The sequence below is a fragment of the Euprymna scolopes genome, chromosome 6 (assembly GCF_053919585.1).
Source record: "Euprymna scolopes isolate OS-2025 chromosome 6, ASM5391958v1, whole genome shotgun sequence".
NCBI classification, from domain to species: Eukaryota; Metazoa; Mollusca; class Cephalopoda; order Sepiida; family Sepiolidae; genus Euprymna; species Euprymna scolopes.
The window spans coordinates 125,212,793-125,220,474 of record NC_136487.1 but is presented as its reverse complement, the minus strand read 5'-3'; the positions used below and the strand labels follow the sequence as shown (position 1 = coordinate 125,220,474).

General features: G+C 34.0%; 2 non-coding genes across 2 annotated transcripts; both read left to right on the top strand.

Annotated features, from left to right (window-relative positions):
• The first annotated feature begins 366 nt into the window (after positions 1-366).
• Trnaw-cca (transfer RNA tryptophan (anticodon CCA)) lies at positions 367-438 on the top strand. Its single transcript has one exon. It is a non-coding gene; the product is annotated as a tRNA-Trp (tRNA).
• Positions 439-3,793: 3,355 nt separating this feature from the next.
• Trnaw-cca (transfer RNA tryptophan (anticodon CCA)) lies at positions 3,794-3,865 on the top strand. Its single transcript has one exon. It is a non-coding gene; the product is annotated as a tRNA-Trp (tRNA).
• Positions 3,866-7,682: the final 3,817 nt, after the last annotated feature.

Below are 7,682 nucleotides of genomic sequence, written 5' to 3'. Positions count from 1 at the left end.
TCTCTCTCTCTCTCTCTCTATATATATATATATATATATATATATATATATATATATATATATATATATGTATATATATATACATATATATATACATACATACATATATATATATATATATATATATATATATATATATATATATATATATATATATATATATATATATATATATATATATATATATATATATATATATATATCTTCCCCCTTTGCTGAACCTATAAATAGCACAGGAATATTCAAAATAGCATTTAGCGTCGCACTTGGCCCTATGGCGCAACGATAACGATAACTGCATTCTAGCTGCTTTCTTTCACTTGATAAACAGCAAAAAAATGTTTGGTATGCGGAGCGGAAATGGCTGGCCCTGTGGCGCAACGGTAGCGCGTCTGACTCCAGATCAGAAGGTTGCGTGTTCAAATCACGTCGGGGTCAAATTGGTTCTCACTTTTCTTATTTCAACTTTTAAATTGTATGATTCTTTTCTTTTTTTTATGAATACTAGATATGTGCAAGATGAATGCCGATGCTCAAAATGTATAAACATTTTCACCCCTACCTTTACTTAAAAAAAATTCACTAAAAATCAGAAAATTTTCAGTATTTATTAAATAATGACACGGAATAAACCCATTATTTTTGGGTTTGTATTACTGTACACATAGATTCGAAAAAGTTGCCAAAAAACAAATATATAACAAATACATATTATCAAAGGCAAGATAAGTTACTTTTCTACCAAACTGGATACATTTTTTTGTTTTTATTCAATGTAACATGTTTATTCAGCTCGAAAAACATGCAGTGTTTACTGATGTATTGAAAAATTCAAAATGGAGCCCGACACTCTCTTTAACATAGTAAGTTTGGCAAAAGGTGTTATAAATAATAAACTAGATAAAATACTATTTAAAAACCACCGAATATATGTCAACTTATGTCACGGTAACATATAATGAGCGAATTTCTAACAGTATTTTATCTAGTTTGTTATTTATAACATCTTTTCCTGAACTTACCGTGTTAAAGAGAGTGTCGGGCGCCATTTTGAATTTTCCAATACATCGGTAAACACTGTATGCTTTTCGAGCTGAATAAACATGTTACATTGAATAAAAACACGAAAAATATATCCAGTTAGGTAGAAAAGTAACTTATCTTGCCTTTGATAACATTTATTTGTTATATATTTGTTTTTGTTTTTTTGACAACTTTTTCGAATCTATGTGTACAGTAATACAAACCCTTATTTTTATTTAAATCTTAGTGGAAATGTATTATTTTGTTTAAACAAAAAACACCTTTTCTAACGTGATTTTCAGTATTAAAAAAAATGAATGTTTATTTTTGCTTTTTTTATGAAAATAAAGCATCATAAATTATACCAATTTAAAAAGAAATTATTTAATTTTTCAGGAACATCATGAAAAAAGCCCCTAACGTCTGTATTAATGAATTCGATATAATTCAAAGAAAAATGAATTTCTCGAAATACCGAAATCATTATTGAATTGAGCATTGTTTATTTAATATTTTTACACAAAAAATTATAATTATAAAAAAATTTCGCATAATTTTTATATGCAAGATTTTAATATTTTTCTTGCTTGCATGAATGTGAAACTTTCGGCGTAACATAATTTTTATATAATCTTGAACAATAATTAAAAAAAATATATAATTTAAAAACAGGAACATAGAAAAACAATTAAATTAAAAAATGGTAAAAATGATACAAACGTTCAGGAAAGGAATGTACGGATGCACGTCTGATGGAAAAAAAAGAAAACTAGCACCCCCTACCTCCTTTTAATTACATGACGTCATTTTCACACAGCCTTTCGACTGCCTGAAATTTGGGGCTTCCGTATAATCCGTGTTTATAAAACTTCCGTTTATTGCGATTTTGCGAAGGGCAGAATCCTTCGCTTTTTTTGGCTAATTAAGTTATTTTTTTGTACAAACAAGGTGTTTTTTTTTTAATTTATTTAATTCAATGTCTTAGGACTCTACTTTACTAATTATCTTTGAAATAGGCCCAGAAAACTAATATTTATCTTTTACAATGAATTTATTTAATTTCAAATTTTAGCTGAATTGGTTAGCTCGCCGTGAAAACATTTTTCATAACTTTTTTTTTCATGTGTACAAATATTTTTTCCGTTTGGAAATTAACTTTAGTCTTTAATCTTTCAAATACAATCAAAAAGTAGTCGGAAACCCAAAAAGAAAAATTATGATAAATCGGCATTCAAAACTATGTCCCCTTATCTTTATTCCGCCATTTTTGTCCGTACCTAATAAATACTGCTGAGCAATCATAAATAATACAATTCTATTAATGTGTAAATGTAGCAGTTAACAAACTATTTACTAAAAATAGTCCTTAAGGGGACAGCTGAAATCAATGCGCCCTGCCAACCAACTGGTCAGTGTGGCCGAACCATTTTGGCACCGGGCATTTATCCGCTTATAGTAAATAGTTTGTTAACTGCTACATCACCCCCTGCTTAGGCGAAAAGCCGATGAAGAAAACAAAAAGGTAGCAGTCTTCAGATAAATACAGAACACAAGGCCAAACGACATTGCTTTTAGCAAAAAAATAATAAAGGGTTTATTTAGAAAAGGCGAGATTGTATCTCAGACTGAAGAAAAAGAAAGAAAGTGTAAATGTCTGTTTGAAGGTGTCGTCTGCCATCAGACTGCAGTCGTCAACAAGTATCAGTGGGAGGGGTGAGTGAGAGAGGTCTGTACAGGTCGCTTGCTGGCGTCTCTCTGGCGATCGCAACTCAGATCCCAAAGGGCTAAAAATAGTCCTTATGGGGACAGCTCAAATCAATGCGCCCTGCCAACCGATTGGTCAGTGTGACCGAATCACTTTGGCACCGGGCATTGATCCGCTTATAGTAAATAGTTTGTTAACTGCTACATATATAAAGACAATACATAACTTGTTCTTACATTATTCGAAATAGAATTTGAAGAAAAATGCGGAGCAAAAAGCAAGCATGTCGAAATATTTCGTACCAGCAGCGTTTCTTTTAGATCAAAGAAATTGTAGGTTCAAGTCAGGTTAGAGGGGGGTCGTAAAAAATCTCTTTTTTTTTTTTTTTGTATGCTGGTGTGTATTTATTTAAAAAAAATAAGACACAGAATCGGTTTTTACGTTCCAAAGTGCACCTCTTGTTTTCTTAATATGGCACTCACCTTTTTAACTGTTGAGATTAATTAACCAATTAGGATTAATTTTAGGTATGCGGGTGTGTAGGGAGCTGAACCACAACCTTCGTTAAGTAAATCTGTTCAATCGAAAATAACGTCATACATTTTAGTGCAATCGAAACATACTGAAAAGTTATGATTTCGATATTGAATAATAGCTTTTAAACCAAGGTTTCTCAAACTTTAATCATTGCATGTAAAAACGAAATGAAAGTAACACAATCTGATTTATGTTGAGGTTGAACTTCAATATCGATTTAAAAAAAGAACGAATTCAAAATTGACAGTTAGGTATAATGGGTAGATAAAAACAAAATCGTTTTCCCATTATTCAACATGGAATTCGAAGATAAATGCAAAGTAAAAGGAAAGGTAAATAGTAGTTAAGAAATAAAAATAGCATAATTCCACCCCCCCACCCCCACTTTTACTGAACCTATAAATAGCACAATAGCACTTAACCTCGCACTTGGTCCTGAGGCGCAAGGCTAACTGAATTGTATTCTATCTGCTTTCTTTCACTTGATAAACAGGAAAAAAATGTTCGGTATGAGCTACAGAGTTGTCTGGCCCTGTGGCGCAACGGTAGCGCGTCTGACTCCAGATCAGAAGGTTGCGTGTTCAAATCACGTCGGGGTCAAAGTCAGTCTTATTTTAAATTGTATAATTTTTTTTTATATAAATATTGACGAACAATCATAAATATTTTTTTTTATAACCATCTTTTTATATTGATGTTTATTTAATAATTAGACAAAATAATATAACTAATTTCGCATAAAATTCTACTAATTTTTAGATAAAGACAATACATAGATTGTTCTTCCATTATGCAAAATGGAATTTGAAGAGAAATAAAAGAGAAAAAAGGCAAGGGTGTCGAAATATTGCGTAACAACAGCGTTTCTTCTAGATCAAGGAAATGGTAGGTTCAAGTCAGGTTAAGGATTGTAAAAAAAACCTCCTTTTTTCTATGCTAGTGTGTATATATTACAAAAAATAAGACATAGAATCGGTTTTTTACGTTCCAAAACAAACCTTTTCCTTTTCTAATGTGGCACTCACCTTTTTAACTGTTGAGATTAATTAACTAATAGGAATTAGTTTTGGGTATTAACCAAAAAGAATATCTGAGAAGGGAGAAACCGGTAAACCGTTTATATGGGTTTCATTAACTAACAAAGAACACACATGCTGTGATTCTCGTACAGTGTTGTAATGGCGGAAGGGCTTCTTCCGGTCAAGGGAGATAACCTAAATCATTTTATTAACGCTAGGGTTTCTTGGAAGGTATAAAGCCGAATGTGCAGGGGGACAAAGGTAATTTAAAATTACAACATTTTCTCCCTTCAGGAATTGTTATGGAAGAGGGGTATGAAGGGGATCAGTAATGGTTGTGTGTCCAGCATCAAATTATGAACTATTTAAATTTACTTAGGAGTCTTCGTACTCTGGACGATTTTCGTCGTGATTCGTGGGGATTAAGGTTCTTTGTATTAATTTCTTGGGAGGTATTGGTTTCTTCGGGGGCTGGCAAAGGATTCTTCTCTTCCTCAACCTCAACCGCGGCTTCATCAGTAGATTGTTCTTGAGACGCCTTGGTGCTAGCAGGTTTTTTTTTTTATTATTATAAAAGTCTTTTTCATTTGAGGAGTTGAGCTATGTCTCGCATGCTGACTGCAGTTTCTGCGCCAGAAGGTAGTTGCACATGAGAGTGGCAGAAGTAGCAAGAGGTTCGAGTTTACTAGTTCCAGTGTGATTTTTCACATATATTGGGCCCCGTTTTGCCCAAGAAGCAATCGAAATCTCGGAGGATTTATGGTTGTATTTTAATAGGAGGAGTCGCATTATTGGCAGTGCAGAATAATGATTTAATTGAGTGGAGGGCATCAGGTAATACGTCTTCCCAACAGGGCAGCTTCATGTTGCTAAAGTGTAAAGTTACTTGAATGGCCTTCCATAAAATGCCGTTCAGTTTCTCAATCTGCTCATTACCTTCAGGGTAGTATCTACTTGTGTTAGAGGTGGCAATATTTTTTCCATGTAAGAAGTCTCTAATTTCTTGCGCAAGGAAGTCAGCAGCCCGATCAGTATGTACCGTATCAGGCATCCCAAAAATTGAAAATAACTGATTTAGACAACGGATGATCGTTTTGTTTGTCATGTTCTTACAGGGAAAAGCAAATGGAAAGCGAGAATACTCATCAATTATAGTAAGGAGGTATTTATTACCATGTAAGTTGGTGATGGGCCTTTAAAATCGATGTTCAATCACTGGCATAGGTAATATGACCTTTATAAGAATTCCCTTGTTACTACCGAGAAATTTGGGCTTCAGATACTGGCAGGAGTATCAAAGGTTGATATGCTTTTTATCTAGTCTAAATAGAACGGGAGATTCCTCGTTCTGATAAAGTGGCAGAGCCGTGTAACACCAGGATGACATAATCGAATATGCAAATCACATAGGTCTTGTAAAGTGTGAATGAGAGCTGAGATGCGAGAGAATATGTTAGCAGCTGGCGGTAGACAATACTGAATTTGAACTGTGACAGTTCAACGTGCCATCGACATATTTTGTCATTTTTAATTTTCGATTTTCTGCTGTTGTCGAACATAAAACCTATGCTCTTTTGATCCGTAATGACTTTGAAGTGTCTACCAAGTAAGAAGTGGTGCCACTTTCGAAGATCTTCAATGATCGCAGCAGCTTCCTTTAAGACAGCATGATGTTTGATTTCGTTCGGATTCAGCGTCCGTGAAAAGAATGCAACGAGTCGACCTTGTTGGTTTAATATGTAGCAGGTATGAAGTAACTTACTTGCATCCGTCTCTACGTCAAACTCTTTATCTTGCTCATCCGTTATTAGAGTAGCGTTTTTTTTTTTTTTTTCACGGTCTGAAAACAGTTTAAAAACAGATGGAGGCAGTGGAAATTCCTTGTTATAATTGAGTAATAGTATCTTGTCGGATAAGTTTTAAATAAAGTACTTGCTATAGTCACAAAACATTCCAACTACTCGTTTTTGAGATGCGAGATTTAGAAGTGGTGGAATTTCAAGAAGTGGTTTCAGTCTTTGGTAGTTTGGTTGTTTTGTATAGTGTATCCAAGTAGAGTGATTGTAGTAGTCGAAATGATGATCTTGGTTTCATTCAGGGTAATGTTATGTCTTTTCGCTGCATTACAGATTTTTTGAAGATTGTGGTCATGCTCTTGTTGATTTCTTCCACATATTGTGACGTTGTCTACGTATTGTGTAGGGGTACATATTGGAGATGACGCGGAGTTCATGTGGAGGCACATATATAACGGAACTCATGTAATACAGAAATAACGATAGTGATGATGAGGGAGAGAAGACATTTATATTACAGTTCTTTTAATACATTATTAGAGGAGAGGGTGATATGATGCACAGTTCTTAACACAGAGGAGGGGAGATACTCCCTTACGATGATGGTGGAGAGGACACATAATCTTCGAAGAGTTACACAATGTTCATTATAAGATGACAAACACTATTACTTTCCGTTCGTGATGAAGGATGACACAAGACAACAGTTACAACATGATTATGATCTATATTCGGCCGGTCAATGACGTCAGGAATTCAACTTGTATCTACATTGTTAATATTCTACCCTTCGCCTCTAAGGGGACTCTCCTCTGACTGTCAACTCTTGGCTGATCAACTCTCTTACTGACTGACTAAAATCCGAACCCATAGTATCCTATATGGAGAAATGTCCTTTGTCTATGACGTCAGAAGTGTGTTTTCAAACGTGACTAATTTCACGTGGCTTTTTGCATGTTTGTCCAACACACTCTTGACAAACAAAAGAATCCTCAATTCTAATCTAACCAATTTTTAAACAATATAATTTAATTTGCATTGTTCATTCTTTTACTGACATATTTAATATTCAGATTTCTAAAAGAATTAACAATAGACTTCATGTCTAAGATTCCATTTCTTAACTTTGCCTACAGAGTTCGATTCTAGGCTTATCCTAATCTCATTTTCACTTATCTAATATTCTTCTTATTTACATGGAAAGGGGACAACCCTTTTCTATTTAACATATACATATATATTTTTTTTTCATGTAACATACGCACACAAAAGTATCTGTCAGGTTTTCCTTATCTATGATGCCATCGATACATCTTTGGAACGCACATACCCCATTTGAAAGCCAAAAGTGAGACGAGTGAATTGGTAAAGCTTACCACTTATTTCGAAAGTTGTGTATTTCCGATAAATATGACTTATCGGTATTTGGTGATAGGCAGACTTCAGGTCGAGTGTACGAAAGATACTATAACGTGCTCTGTCGTCAATCATTTTATTGATATTACGCATAGGATCAGCATCCAATTCCGTAAATCTATTTATGGTATCACTGTAGTCAACGACTTTTTTGTGATTTTCCTTGGAGGTCACCAGAACCTGAGC